General features: G+C 33.1%; 1 protein-coding gene across 1 annotated transcript in view; it reads right to left on the bottom strand.

The window, feature by feature from the left end:
• The window catches only part of ush (Zinc finger protein ush), a 276,169-nt gene that overhangs the window by 95,227 nt on the left and 166,265 nt on the right, over positions 1–14,677 (bottom strand). The gene's annotated exons all lie outside the window — the stretch shown is intronic.

Raw genomic sequence — 14,677 nt, 5'->3', positions numbered from 1 at the left:
GAGACAAAACTTCCCAACCACTTCATTCTAAATAGTTTTTAACAGGCATTGCAACACGTGGCCGAGATTTATCATAATGAAGTCTGACCGCATATTCTGAGAGTGTTTCGCCTAATGCTCGCTTAAAACGAATCAGTTGTGTTCGGTACAGCTTCTCAGTGAACCATACTCAAATTTATAATTGCGAAATAAAAATGCCTCTATTTCCTTTTCAAACCTCCAACAGAAAAACATATGTATATTGCCATTCAAGCAACAGTAACCAATAAATATATTTCCCTTTCATTTACATACATTTAAAATACTAAACAAAATTACCACACGACTCATTATGAGATCATTTTGACCACACATTACTTTTAGCTAAAAATACATGATTTTTATCAAAAAATACAACATCATTTTTGTAACACACATGAACGGAAAAAAAAATAAAAGCCTTTAAATATCATCCCCAAATAATTGAAGTAAAACAAAGAGACAAAATAAAAATCCTCAAAAAAGGAAGAAAATAATAATAAAATCACGAAAACAAAATTAGTTTAATGTCAACATAACAATTGTTTTGAACAACTTACAAATTGGTTTAAAGTGTTGTTTGGCCAATAATCGTAATGTTAAATCCACAACCCCTTAAAAAAGAAACAGAAAAAAGGAATAAAATCAAACACGAGAGGAAATAAAAATAATGCGTCAAGGATTAAGTTCTTATGTAGCTGTTTTTTCTCTTGCTTTTTTGTATATTGAGGGAACCGCCAGCGACTCAGATACATAGAATACCAGACAATTGAGGCAACAAATGTATGAATGAATGAATAAAAAAGGTTGCATCAAGTTGTTATCAAAAAACCACCATATACAGTGATATTTATACAATGAAACACACACACTCACTTGCACTATCATCCATATAAACAAAAGAGTAAAGTAAAGAAATATAAACAAAAAAAAATATGTATTAAAACCATAAATTCTTATCGTATTTTATGCATTCCTATGATAAATGAGTGAAAAATAACATACATAAATACACTGACAGAAAGAACGAAAGATAGAGAGAGAGACATACAGCGAGAGAATGATAAAATAAGAGGTTAATATGAAAAGTCCTTTTGTTAAGGATTAACTGAATTATATGTTTTCCAGCTTAGTCTCCTTTTATGTTGCATTCCAAACTTGTGCTACCCTCATTAGATTTCTTAAAAATTCCTCAACAATTGGACCTTCAATCCGGAATGACCAGATTCTCACTCGGTCAAAAATTGGAAATTTAGTTAGAGCTGTAGTAACCGGAAGTTTTTTTCCAGAGATAAGAACTACAGCAGACTACAATAAAATTTAGTAATACATGGAGGTCCCCATGACTGTGTTCATTCTCATTCCTTACTAAATATCTTTCCTTCCGATCTACTTTGAATATACACTATCGTGATTCGACTAGAAATGGACTAAAAGTCACATATATGGGCCAGAAAGAAAAGACTATCGACAACAATTCTCCTATCACTCCGAAATGAGCAACCTGGTTTTCGCTCTGGAAATTGACCAAGGAAGTCTTAGGATTATCGTTGAGCAATCAGTGGAATGGACTCATAGATTTTTAGAAGGCCTTTGACACACTCAACCATAATGCTACCTGGAACTCGCTGGTATGCAAGGGTGTTCCCGAAAAATGAACACAGCTAATCAAAGCCCTATACAAAAATGCCACTTGCCGTGTGTTACATGAAAAATAGCTAAGCAACAAGATAGTAGTAAAACCAGTGTTTTATCACCTCATATTTTTAACTGAGTCCACGATGATGTGATGTAGAAGGCAACTAGACATCAGAAGAGAGGCATGGGGCTTACAAGGACGGCTGGAGGACTTAGATTATTATGACATATGTCTACTTAGCCACTCATTCTCAGAGATGCAGTCAAAAATTTCCACCATCAATAAGATCGCAAAACTGGTTGGGCTGAAAATAAACACAAATCGACGTTTCTTCGTATTCGACCTTCTGTTACCTGGGAAGCACAATTCATATAACTGTTGGTTCAGCAGCAGATATATCCAGCCGCATTAGTATGCCCAGTTAAATCCGGTTTGGAAATCATCTAATATTTCGAAACAAACCAAAATCAAATTATTTAATTGCAACATAAAATCTACTCTGTTGTATGGATGCGAGACCTGTATCATAACATCACCTGATACACAATGTCTTCAAGAGTTTCTCAAAATATGCCTCCGCAAGATTTTTCAGATTTTATGGCCTCTAATAACAGCCAACAACCAACTTTGGGTGGAGGAAAACCAACAGCCTATTAAAACGGAAATAAGAAAGCGGAAATGCATAGATCCGCAGCGAAGCAGACGATTTGGGAGACCAGCACATACCTGTAAGCGACAACTAACAATAGAGCATTCGAGATTGCGGATGAAGTGGAACAAAGTCAAGCATCGAGCCGATGATCGAGATTACTGGCTCTATTCTCCCTCGAGGAAATGAAAGGAACACTATATACATATATATGGGTCAGAGCTGTAAGCTCAAGTCAGGAAAAGAAGAGCTGTGGATCTTATAGGAATGTGGAAGTTTTCATTAGTGGCAGACGATTATCACGTTGCTATCGATTGCAGTATCGACCACATAACATATTATAGAAAACAATATTTTTTAGTCGAAGCCTATCGAGGGACATTCAAAACCCTCTATCTTAGATTTCCATGATAATGAGATTTTGATGACAAACTAATCTTTTTGAATACTTAATTATCGGAGATTGAAAGTGCGAGAGATTATGGACAGCACAGGCATCTCACATAGCTCAGTGGCTTGAGGTTTGGAATCGGGTGGACAAAAGTGTACACACATGTGCAGTCGCTATGGCAAAAATCCATGAACGGGCTACTTCCGCCCTATTGTACGGATTTAGCACCGCCTGACCATTTCTTGTTTCCAAACCTGTAGAAATGTCTCGGCAGAAAAACTGCGAAGCATTTTTGCTTGTCTGTAGATATACCCAGAGTCTCTGACGGGAATCGAACCCGCAACCCTCAGATTAATAGTCCAGCACACTATCGACTGGTCTATCGGGGCACCCAAACAAATTACCTCGACAAATCTTATTTTTTGGAAGGGATAAAAAAACTACAGAAACTTTGCACAAAGTGCATAGAGCTTAAAGGAGGCTATGTTGTATGTGGAAATTACTAAGAAAAAAGCTGATTTTTTATTTTTAATTTTTGTTGTAAAAATATTTCAAATGCGGGTTTCTCTTTAATCTAACTACCATTAAAATTTAAACATTCGAAAATAGTCAAAAAGTCGACTTTTCATAAATAGCGACTATTCTACTATGTTGACTATTCACACATTTACAAAATTCAAAAAAGTCTATAGAACCCTAGTGGAAACTATACCTTGCCAATGTTTTACTGATGGAATGTTATATTTAAAAATCGAAGTCAAACGTCCACAAACACTAATGCCTCTTTCCTCCCACATTTATTTCCTGACATCAATACAATGCATATATCGATGGCTTAATATAAAAAAGGCGTAACTTGATTTTTGTTACTTTACAGGAGTAGGATAAAACTGAATAATTGGTTGTGGTTTAGTTGGATATTGAAAATCAGCATCAGGAAGAATCAATACTTTAAAGAATTAAAAAGTCCTTAAAGGTCATTCTCTTGTAAGAAATTTGCAATAGATGTCAAATGTTTTGAATAAGTCAATAACACAATAACTGAATGCTAATGAAGGGTATACCAAACATACAGATTTTACCAACAAGTCCACCTAAATTTACAAAATAGCATTTCGCCTTGATTTTCAGAAGTCTTTTCGGATTATCCTCCTACACGATAAATACTAAAAGGAGATTACTAACGTGTTCATGCTGCAAATTGTTTCAAATTCATTTACAAAAACAAAAATATTTATAAAGAAACCCACAAAACTACAATATTCATTGTTACTTTATTTCAACCATATGATATCACCAATACAAATAAATAAATAAACAAATAAAACAACAGCAACATCAACATTAAACCCCTTCTTTTCAGTTAACTCCAACATCACGACATCATCATCCTGGCATATAAACACACACAAACATACATACACAAATAACAACAAATAACAACAAATAAATAAATACAAAAAAGGACATTCCTCAGTGTTTGCTTATACTTTGATATACTTTCTTTTTCTTTTTTTATTTTGTAAATAAATATTTCATATTCTTATCATCAACTCCACACTCATTGCACTACTATACATTTAAAAAATCATTCTCACAGATACAAACAAACACACACACATCCATACTTACTACTCTATACACCCACACTTTGAAACCAACACTATAGCAGTATGACAGTGTGTAAGTTTTAAAAAGCACGACAGTAAAATCAGCAAGAAGCAAAACAACAAAAAAACACAACAACGAAATGAAATGAAATCAACACGACAGCCTTATAGATAACATTCGCGCGCTAATGGGACCAAACAATGGGGTAAAAGTAAATTCAACTTTTGTTGTAGCAGAAAATAACAAAAACAATAATCGCAGCAACAACGAAAACTGTATTGTATGCGACATTTCGCCAAAGTGAAAAAACGGCCCAGTGCCACACCAGCACCAAAGACAAAGCTACAGCAACACTATTGCTTTTACTTTAGCAGTGCTATCACTACTGCTACTACCACTACTACTGCTGCTATATATTAGTATTGCCACCACTACTACTCCTCTGTTGCCGAGCGATTTGATAAAAGTTTAACGAAAACTACAATAAAATTGTGCAGAATAAATATGAAACAGAGGCATTAGAGAGGCTATAGGATAAAAGGGGTAAAATGTATTTAAGTGCTGCCAAGAATTTGATGAAAAATAATCCTTTAATAAGGAAGTTAATTGTTATCCTGAAATTATCATACAAGTCATGTGATTGCTATCAATAATCAAGTTCTTCTGATACTCCCCCAGCAGTTTTACAAGTATCGACTACTACCTTCTCTCATCACTTTTAGGCTCTCAATGTTCCAATGTATAATTACTTGGCTGATTTCAATTTAAATATTTTTGGGTTATTTAACACTTTTATAATCTTTGTAATTAAAGAGAAGGCAATTGATTACTTTATAAATCCCTGGTAATCTAGCTTGAAGTCAATTGTTACTTTAGTATCTCGTGTAACCTAGGGTTTCACGACTTTCATTTTTTTGTATTACACTTTAAAAATAGCTATTTTACCTATCCAAAAAAGGCGACCCCCCGCCATGTCATTTATCGATTAGACTTTACAATATTAAACGATATGGATTCCCCAGAACTAATAGCTTTTCTGCAACGTGATACCGCTAAATATACCATATGAATGAGAGTAAGATAGTTGCACTGGATATTTATAAAGAATTTGAACGAGTGTGGCATAATGCTCTTTCGAAATTACATATATCGTTGGTGTAATGGGTAAATTTTCCATTCAAAAAAATTAAAGTTTCATTCTCGAACGTACTAAGAATTTAGTAATAGATGGTGACTTTATATATCCTCATTCGACCAGTAATGGAATAAAATTCCCATGTATACGCCATAGCTTCAAGATAAAGTCTGGAACATTTCGACCAGGTTCATAGAAGCGCGTTGGATCTTATAGGAATATTGGTAGATTTTAAGATAAGATAAGAAGTCCTATACCCAAACGATTTCTTGATACATTATTGAAACAAATATTTGTTGGACGAGGGACATTTAAAACCCTCGACACTAAGTGTTCTCTTGACACTAAGTGTTCTCTTATTATCTGGAGTTTAATTTTTGTTATCTATGTAGGCTCAATAGATTTGGCAAATTCTGTTCCTAAAAATGGTGACCCAAAATGAGTGGTCGGCACTCAGGGCACAGTAGTAATTGTACTAATTTCAAGGACTTTTTATATTCCCGGAAAATAATCTGCATTACCGGTATTCCTGGCAATCTTTTCAATACAAAATTAAGCGAAAAACCAGTAAAGTTTTTTCGACTAAGTAAAATCTCGAAAGAATGCGTAATTTCTTTCGATAGAGATTTTTTTATAATCAAATTTAAACCATTGTTATTTTCTATTGTTACGTTTTAACCTTTTTAAAACGTTGGTTTATTTCCTTTAAATAAACCGGATACTTTTGATTGCAAATAAAAGCCGTTTAGTAGTTTGAAAATTGTAACAACTCTTTATTTATTTAAAATGTACAACAAAAGAATTAAATAGTCACTCAATGTTTTTTATAAACGTTTATAAATTCGCAGAAATACTGACACACTTTATAATGTACACGAATTCACTTGAAAAACACAGCACTCAGTTGATGTTTATTCGAAAAGCGTCTCTGATAAACTCACTAACGACTGCAACCTCTGCCACTATTTATAACACTGCCATCTGCACTCTAGATTGCTCTTTAACTGTCTAGAGCTTTCTAATACATACGCCATCTGTGGTGTACTTTCTACAATATTATTTAACTGAATATTCGAATTCGAATATACGGTCGCAGCAAACAGCGTTGCCATACTTACGATCAATGGTCAACTGAAAGCTTTTATTCAATGTTAATAATGCCCACAGATATGTATGTTACAGTTTGCTATTACAGCACTGCTATTTGAAAGCATTATGCTACTTTTAAATCAGCCGTTAAAATCGTTATATTTGAATTTAAGTACAATTTCGTAACACTATTCATATGAATATAATTAGATGTTGTAATGTTAAGTGTCTTAATAATTCCTTTTAGAAATTAAAATTTCAATTTGTACTGCTAAAGGGTTTACATTAAGCGCTTCCTATCTTTTTTATTGATTGTAAAACTGCAGCATTCCAGGCATTGGATGAAAATCACTGACAGATTTAAAACCACTCCACATCCCGTTCTCTAAGGGGTTGCAGTGGTCGGCCCCTATAACCTTGGATAGTGTGTCTAAGTTGATGGCCTTTGCCACTTAAGTTGTCGTAAACAACTGTGACGTGTTCCAGACTGGTAGATCGTGAAGCTGGGTAGGAGATGAACTTCAAGAGTCTTTGTGGAAGAGGTGAAAATAATCATATTGGCCTATATGATTGTTGGAGTATCGGGATCTACCCTATTTCTAGGCGTTGGATATAAATCACATGTTAAAATCCGTTGTAAGGTACTCGACTGCCATTTCTCTAAGGCGTTTCAATTGAATTATAAAACTCCCAGCCCAGTAAACAACTCTTCGTTTTGCTTTGTCAATTTCAAAGCTTTCAATGAAAAGCTGAAAAAAATCAAGCGAAATCTCGACTTTACTCTCGCCAAGCTGTTTCAACATCAGAATGAGTTTTATAGTCTTGGATGCTTCAAATGTGTTGATGGCATATGTCACATTAATTGGATTGGAAAGCTGTAGTGCACACCAGAGTGGAGGTTGTGAAGCAAACAACACTTCGTATCGATTTGACCAGGGCATTGAAAGAGAAGCTGAAACAAATTAGGCGAGTACTTGACTGCCCGCTCTCCAATGTGTTTCAACATCAGCATTGATATATCCCTATAGCTTAGGATTGTTTTACTGAGCTGATGGCGTCAGCCACTTCAGTTGCAGTGTAAAACTGAAGTATATCCCAGACTGGAAGGTAGTGAAGTTTGACAACAACACTTCGCTGCGCTTTATTCAGTTTAAACGGTTCTTTAAAAAAAACGAAAAAATTCAGGCGAGCACCATTTTGTTTTGGATATGTTGAAGTGTGCAAACTTTATTGCAGCCATATCAATATCCATAGTCGGATTGTATGGAGGATCTGAAGGAAGACTTGCAGCTACTGAATGTTAGAAATAAAATAATTTGATCGAGAGAATGTAGCCCTCTTAATTTAGAAAACATCCCGACCTATCACCAGCCCAGCCACGGGATATTAAGCACATTTATTGATGGTTAAATGCGATAAAGATATCAAAAACAAACTTTGACAATAGGACTAGTTGATTATATAATCCGCCGCGACTTCGCTAAGTGGCGCGCATCCGATTTCCACGATGATTCTGGCGCATAAATCAGACTGAATTTGACCGATGGTATAGGTTATGTTGGCTTTGAGGGTATCTGTGGTTTGTGGCTTATTCGCATATGTTCTGTTGAAACCATATGTCGTTGTTGTCCATATCATCCAATTTATCCCAAAATACAACAGTGGGTCTATAAGTCCTCGACTTTTTGTATTTTCCAGCTCTTAACAGAAAGTGCAACACTGCTTCTGTCAAAAGGCATCTTTCAGTTGACTCCTATCAAAATTTCAACAAGCTGCGTCAGTTTGTATTTGATAGCAGACTACCTCGTGAATTGAGGAGAAATTGGAAAAAATTAATTTCGTCTGCTCATTAAGCATTATTTTTTTCCGAAAAAATTATCACTCAAATAAAAGCTAAGCTTAATAAATACTATGGGCACTCTGCACCATCGATTTCAATGGTAAAAAAGTGGTTTACGGAATTTGGTTGTGGCCGTACAAGCTCAGAAGAAGCTGAACGTTCTGGACGCCCAGGTCTCCACACCCGAAGCAATTAAGTGGAAGTCATAGACATCTCAGTGGTTTCAATTTTGAATGATCACTTGGGTATGAGAAAGCTTTCCGCAAGATGGCAAAAATCCATGAATTAGGCTACCAAATGCTCCCTCTTTCGCCATATTCTCCGGATTTAGTCCCTACAGACTATTTCTTGTTTCCAAACCTGATGAAATGTCTCGACAGAAAGAAATTTGACTCCAGCGATGAAATCATCTCACAAAAATTACATATTTGAACCCTCGACAAATCTTATTTTTTTGGAAGAATAAAAAATTTGATAAACTGGAAAAAAAGGAGACTGTGTTGAAAACTAAAATATTTTTTTTTGTTGTGTTTTCTATTTAATAAAAATTTGGGTTAAATTTTGGGATATGGTCTCCTGATACTGCACAATTGCATTAAACTTTGTTTCTTTGATGTATTTGCAAACTTTATTTTATACCAAATGCCACGTCCTTGATATTTGCCAAACCAGCAAAAAATAAATAAAAAATGCCAAGAAAATCTCAATGTTTGTAAAATGGTGTAAAACTAAACTAAACTTTATTCTATGTAAACGTTACTCGTAGTACAGCTGGAAAAGTATTGTTCTTTCTATATTGTTCAGTTTAAACGAAATAAAGCGCTCGCCGGGCAAACTTTAAATGTGTGAGTGAATATGTGTGTATAAGCTGTAACTGTATGTGTGTTAGTGTGTTTTATCTATGGCCATCAATCAGGCATAGTGCGATAAGTAAAAAGATTGCAAATAGAGTGTACCACCGTCAGTCAAATCGTAATCATGATGAATAAATGAATGAATGGTGAACAGAAAACGAACGAAAAATAAAACCAACACAAGAAGAAGCCAATGAACGAGGTGTGGTAGAACAAAATTGTATTTGTGAACAAAAAAAAAATCGTTATAAATAAACATTGGAAACATGGGAGTACAGTAGTTTATATCAAAATAAAAAAAAAGCTTAAATTCCTTTAGAATATTTCTGTGCTGTTGTATTGTGTTGTGTTCTATTCGTTATTGTATTTGTATTTTGAAACACATAAAATTGTTATGAATCAACTTTATGAGATTAGAGTAGATAGATGACCTGGAATTGCTTTAAGGTGGCCATGTACTAAATGTTTAAGTTGACCTTATTTGCACAAAACTTATAGAACTAAACAAAACTTCTTGTTTTATTTTGTTGTAAAGATAGATAGATATTTATATAGATAGATAGATGTATTTAATGTGTGCTCTGGTAATATTTATTGTAGTTTTTCTTTTGTTTGTTTAATATCTGCTGTGACTTCCCCAAAACACACAATCCCTACACTTAGTCACTTACTCACTATCACTCCCTCTCGCCCTCTCTGGCTGGTTAGCTTTTGTGTAATATTTATTATCCTTAATGTCTTCTTATAAACAGATATTTATACAATATTTATAACGACATTTCTCTACAAATACAGCAACAAATACAACATTTAACTACTGGTATACAAAAGTCAAACTTAATGGTTGCCGGCTGCTTATCTCTGTTACCTTGTGTTGTGTTGTGTTTGTATTTATGTAGTTGTAGGGGGGTAGTAGTTGCTGTTGGTACACATTTCATTTTGTTATCAAATTGAAAAAATCTTAAACAAAAAAGGATTCATCTTCGAAAATTCACAACAACACAAACACTGTTACACTCAGTTATACACCTATTTTAGATACGGCTCCTGCACTCCAAACCAACCAACCAACCACCCACACTACCATCCATTCACCCACCCACACATTATTTTACATCAGTGTTAAATAAACGCATTTATATAAAAACAAGGATAACAAAAGCAGTAACGCATACTCCTCTCTGTTCTCTTCCTCTCTTTGCTACTGTCTCATGTTAACTGCATTTTAAAATATAGTTTGTTGTTCTCTTTATTTTATGTGGGGTGGTGGTAGTAAGGGGGCTTAAGTATCGTTTAAGCTTTTGTTGCATTTAATAAATGTGAAATTCATTGATTCAAATTGTTGGATTTTTTATATCCTTTGGGTTTTTTTGTTTTTTGTTACAACATAAAGATAATTTAAGAAGTGTACAGAAATCGAAATCGGTAAGTTTTGTGAATTTATAAACAAAAGTTTTGGAATGAAATTTTTGGAATAATTTTAAAAATATATTGAAAAATATAGATCGTTAGCTTAGCGTACTAAGTCCACTTTTTATGAAAATTGACAGATCGAGCACATTTTCTCGATTAAGAGCACATTTTCTCGAAAAAATCGATTTTTTGTCAGAAATATGAGTGATCACAGATCCTTTTCTCGATTTTTGTTTTTTATATGAAAAATCGATTTTTTATCAGATATATGAGTGATCACAGATCGATCGCCTTTTCTCGATTAAACGCTTATTAACCATGTTATTAAGGATTTTAGATTGGTGTGTTTCTTCATATGAAAATTCGGTTTTTGGTCAGAAATATGAATGATCACAGATCGTGCTCCTTTTCTCGATTAAACGGTTATTTACCATGTTATTAAGGATTTTATATTTTTGAGTTTTTTCATATGAAAATTCGATTTTTGGTCAGAAATATGAGAGATCGAGCTCCTTTTCTCGATTTTTAAGGATTTTAGATTTTTAAGTTTTTTCATATGATAAATCGATTTTTGGTCAGAAATATTAGTGATCACGGATCGAGCTCCTTTTCTCGATTAATCGCTTATTTACAAAGTTATTAAGAATTTTAGATTTTTGAGTTTTTTCATATGAAAAATCAATATTTGGTCAGAAATATGAGTGATCACAGATCCAGCTTCTTTTATCGATTAAACGCTTATTTACAAAGTTATTAAGGATTTTAGATTTATGAGTTATTTCATATAAAAAAATGATTTTTGGTCAGAAATATGAGTGATCACAGATCGAGCTCCTTTTCTCGATTAAACGCTTTTTTACATATTTATTAAGGGTTTTAGATATTTGAGTTTTTTCATATGAAAAATCAATTTTTGGTCAGAAATATAAATGATCGCAGATCGATCTCCTTTTGTCGATTAAACGCTTTTATACAAATTTATTAAGGATTTTAGATTTTTCAGTTTTTTTGGTCAGAAATAAGAGTGATCACAGATCGACTTACAAAGTTATTAAGGATTTTAGATTTTTAAGTTTTTTCATATGATAGATCGATTTTTGGTCAGAAATATGAGTGATCACAGATCGAGCTCCTTTTCTCGATTAACAGCTTAATTACAAACTTCTTAAGTATTTTAGATTTTTGAGGTTTTTCATGTGAAAAATCGATTTTTGGCTAGAAATATGAATGATCTCAAATCGATATCGTTTTCGCGATTAAACGCTTATTTACAAAGTTATTAAGGATTTTAGAGTTTTTACGTTTTTTATATGAAAAATCTATTTTTGGTCGGAAATATGAGTGATCACAGATTGAGCTCCTTTTTTGGATTAAACGCTTATTTACAAAGTTATGAAGGATTTTAGATTTTTGAGTTTTTTCATATGAAAAATCGATTTTTGGTCAGAAATAGGAGTGATCACAGCTCGAGCTCCTTTTCTCGATTAAACGCTTATTTACAAAGTTATGAAGGATTTTAGATTTTTGAGTTCTTTCATATAAAAAAGCTTAGACATAATTGTATAAAATGTTTTCTTTAGGTATTAGAAAGTTACGCTAAAGCATTATATTTCTAAAAAGTTCTTTTTAAGAACTGTTAAATATTATAGAATTTTATACAATAGATTTCAATTAAAATTAATTCAATTGAAATATTTTTGTCTATAAATAGTAAATTGTTTCTTAAGCTACCTAATGACATTGCAGAACTGTATAGATCTTCACAGAGAATATTTTTGAAAGCTAATTTAATTTGACATCAATTATAACCGCCAGCCAGTTTGAGCCTGCAATTCCCTTTCCAAATCGATGAAATTTTTCTTTAAGCACACAATTTGGAACGCCTGTAGGGCAATGTTTTAATGAAATTGCTTTAGAAAAGTATTGTAATTTTTTGTCACGCAAAATTTGCCCCAAATTCATACACAAATGTTCAAAAAAAAAAAGAAAACTCCCCAAAGAGGTGGTTCATTCGATGGTTAGTGCACAACACATGCAACGCATTAGCACACCTTTATAATTTAAAAATGTCCAAAAAATATCTGTTTACAGCAGAAAAACAAAGATAATGAATGAAATGTAGATAAAAGTATTTGTAAAAATGTATTTTATGTGTGTGTTTCTGTGTTTGTGTACACAATACCAACTAAGAGTTAAACCACATTTCAAACATCAGCTAGACAGACAAACACCCACCCACCCAAAAATTAACCCCTTCTTTTTCACTATTTTTTTGTGAAAATAGTTTAACGACTGCATGTCGATTTTTATACCATTCTGTTGTTGTTGTTTTTATCGTTATTTCGTTGGGTGGAGAAAGAGAGAACGAGTGTAAAGGCAAAAAGGAAAAAAAAAGCCAACTCTCTTATCATTTGTAGAACAGCATGGCATGCCATTCATATCCCTGTGATATGGCTAAAATGATAAGAATGACCAGGAACCAAAAACTGTATGAAAGAGTAAAATTGTTGTTTTTTCTTTCTTTATTCCAGCTCAAACCATAGAAGGGGTATTTGAATGGGTTGGTAAGTAAAATGGAGCAATATTCATACATTCAAACATTTACACATGAGACAACTAAACTATGATTGTGTCTGTTAGCCCGTCAGCCTGCCTGCCTGCTTGACAGTCGTTGTAGTAGGAGTTAAGAAATGCTGTATGACATGCAATAATGGATTTAATCAGTTGTTTTAGTCAAAGTAATGATGAAATGATAGAATTATAGAAAAGTAGGTTGAGATATAGCAAATAATTGTAATATTTAATAAAGAAATTGGTACTTTTTGGGAATAATTTCAGTAACAAAATTAAACAACCTGATACAAAACTGCTACATTTGAGGCAAATCAACACAAACACAAATCAGATCCAAAATTCAGAGACATATATTCAGCGTTATCGTGGTTTAAGCTACAACATCGTGCTAATTTAAATCTATATACTTTAAAACGTCGTTAATGTTATTACAAATGTAAAAAATTATAATTGTACCAACTAATTTTGTAAACTAAAATTGTAAAGCAGATACAGATAATGTTGTTCAAAACTATAGACACTTAGTTTATAAAATTGGAAACGGAAATTGAATATTTCAAAATATTTTTAGTTTGTGTAATATTTTAAAAGCTTTTTATTTTGATAATTTTAGTTTATGGATTTATTTAAAAACATTTTGTTACATTCATTTTGATTTTTAAACAAAAATTAAATCGTGAATAAAGTTGCGACTTCTTTTAATTTAAAAGAATTAAAATATTCAAAGGCCTTACTGAATATACATATATCGGAATATCGGAAGATCCATTGAAATAACTTGTCTTTTTTCTGTGCTCTTTGGTGGAATTCATGGTCACAATTACGAAAACAGGTCTGACCATCTATTATTATGCCGTGCGATGGAGAGTTTGGTCTTGGTGATCTAACCACGATCGGTAGGAATTGAAAAATCGTGGTAATATTCGGTAAAGTTTAGAAACCAGAAATATTAATTCCTCAAAAACAAACATACAAATTGGAATCGAAGATGAGTCCGCTAAGTAAAGTTGGTGATGGAAGATACATGAAAAATTAGCATGCTGCAAAAAATTAAACTTTACTTTTCCGATTTAATATATCTGCCATTTATTCTCACTTAGTTACTGAACTTTATATTGAAAAAAGGAGATATGTACATATTTTTGTTTTCATCGAAAATGTCGAATTTTGTGCCAACAAAGCGTCATAAAGGGGAAGTTTTGCTTTACTTCTCTAATTTAACAAAACGTGCAGCTGAAGCACAACAATTGCTATGGAGAATGTGCTCAAATGGTGTCAACGTGTGAGAGATGGTTTGTGAGGTTTAGAAGTGGTGATTTTGACACGGAAGACAAAGATCGCCCAGGCTAGTCAACAAAGTTTGAAGACCAAAATATGAATATTGTCAAACTCAACAAGAGATACTCAAATAGCAATTTAAAAACGTTTTCGAGCAGCAAGATTCATCCAGAAGCAAGGAAATTG

This window comes from Calliphora vicina, chromosome 2 (assembly GCF_958450345.1).
Source record: "Calliphora vicina chromosome 2, idCalVici1.1, whole genome shotgun sequence".
Taxonomy (NCBI): domain Eukaryota; kingdom Metazoa; phylum Arthropoda; class Insecta; order Diptera; family Calliphoridae; genus Calliphora; species Calliphora vicina.
The sequence above is the reverse complement of the archived record's forward strand: the minus strand, read 5'-3'. Positions and strand labels throughout refer to the sequence as shown.